The following is a 1763-nucleotide window of genomic DNA, read 5'->3' on the forward strand; positions in this document are numbered from 1 at the left end:
ATGTTGGTGGGCATGGCATTAGAATAACTAGCTAGTAGGCCTGTGCCAAGTGGCTAGTATTCACTTCAGATTCGGCAAATTGGGGGGACAGTGATCAGTTTAGTGATTCAAATCGCCATCAAATCAATTGATTCAGCCAAATCTGATTTGGAGATTTGGTCACCACCAAATTGGCTGAATCTCTGAATCGAACAGGCCCATCTCCTGCCTGCTCTCCCAGCCCTGTCAATGGCTGCCCTGCCTGGTCCCAGCATCCTGGCATTAACAAAAAAACCCAAAAAACCCTGCACTCACTCAGCTGGGCTGCCTCTATGGCAACCTCTGCCTCAGGTCTTTAAAAGTCTGGAGGCATTTTGAGCCCTGGGGCATACCAGCAGGCAGTCTGAGGCCAATGCAGACCCTGTGTCCCCCTGGACAGGCCATAGGCCAGCTGTCCCAGTCTGCCTGCACCGCGGTGTCACCGCCTGGCACTGCAGTGCTGCACACCTGCCAGGCCCATGCTGTCCAGGCCTGCAGGCTGCTGCAGGCTTTAGCCAGGCCTACTAGGCCCAGTTACAGACAGCTTCTCGATGCTGAGGCCCTCTCCACCTGCCTGCAGCCCACCCTCAGCAGCCTGCTTTGAGCCTACAGATACTGTAGTGCATTGCCTCAGCTGCCTGGCTACCAGTCCCATGCTGAGCTCCTGCACTTGGCACTGCAGGCAGCTCTCCAGGCCCAGCAGCACAGGGACAGCCATGCAGAGGCCCAGAGAGCTGGTGCGGGACAGACGTCCGCACACCCTGGGACCCAGGCTGCAGCCATGCTGTGTATAGCAGCATGGGCAGCCTGTCTGAGCCTCTGCTCCAGCCTGACACCCATGATGGCACATCACTGGGAGAGGGCCCCTCAGGCATCCAGCAGCTCGTCCTGCCAAGCTCCCTTGCTGAAGTCTCCACCAGCAGCTCAAGGAGCCCAGACCAGTGCCCACCGCACCAGCTTCACAGCCCCAGCCCCCGCCATGAGGCTTGGCTGGCCACGTCCCTCCCGGTTGCCAGCAGCACAAGCTCCTTCCTGGGGTGTGGAGGGTGGGGGGATGGCCAGATGCCTGCCTGCCACACCCTGCTATCCAAGGACACTGCCCAGAGCCACACGCCATCACCAACAGCCAGGACTGAGTGGAGCCACCATCCACACCAGCCCCGGCCATGTGGTTACGCCTGCGCTGGGGGGAGGGTCCTCCCTGCCCCAGCCCTGGCCTCTGCTCCCAGTCCCTGTCCCTGCTCCCCCACCCCACCTGGCCCACCTGCACTACCGTGGCCCTGGGTTCTCCTGCCACAGAATGCAAGGAAATGGGAGACAGTGGAAAACTTTATTGAGCAGCCCATGCCCCCACAGCTAGAAGGGCATGGGCCTTTCACATATTGAGGAATGTGTCGATGCCCTCCTCAGCAGTGGGAGGCAGGGACGTGTAGAGCAGCCACAGGTAGCCCTCAGGCAGTGGTGGAGGTTGCAGGGCAGTCTGGAATTGCCCGCTGCAGCATTTTAGCTCAGGGTCCTGTGCCAGATGTGCAGATGCACCTGGGACACCATGGCCATCAGCAGCAACAGTGTGAAGTAGGTCAGGTACTCTTTGGTCTGCACAAGCAGCTCCACATGCACTGCCTGGGACATGTGCAGCAGGGGTACGCTCGGAGCAGAGCAAAGGTGTGTGTGGCGGGGGGGGGCGGCTGGCTTCAGGGCATCTCCCTGGAGAAGACCCCTGTGTGGAGTGTGGTGGCAGAGGA

The sequence above is a fragment of the Alligator sinensis genome, unplaced genomic scaffold, assembly GCF_000455745.1.
Source record: "Alligator sinensis unplaced genomic scaffold, ASM45574v1 scaffold68_1, whole genome shotgun sequence".
NCBI classification, from domain to species: Eukaryota; Metazoa; Chordata; order Crocodylia; family Alligatoridae; genus Alligator; species Alligator sinensis.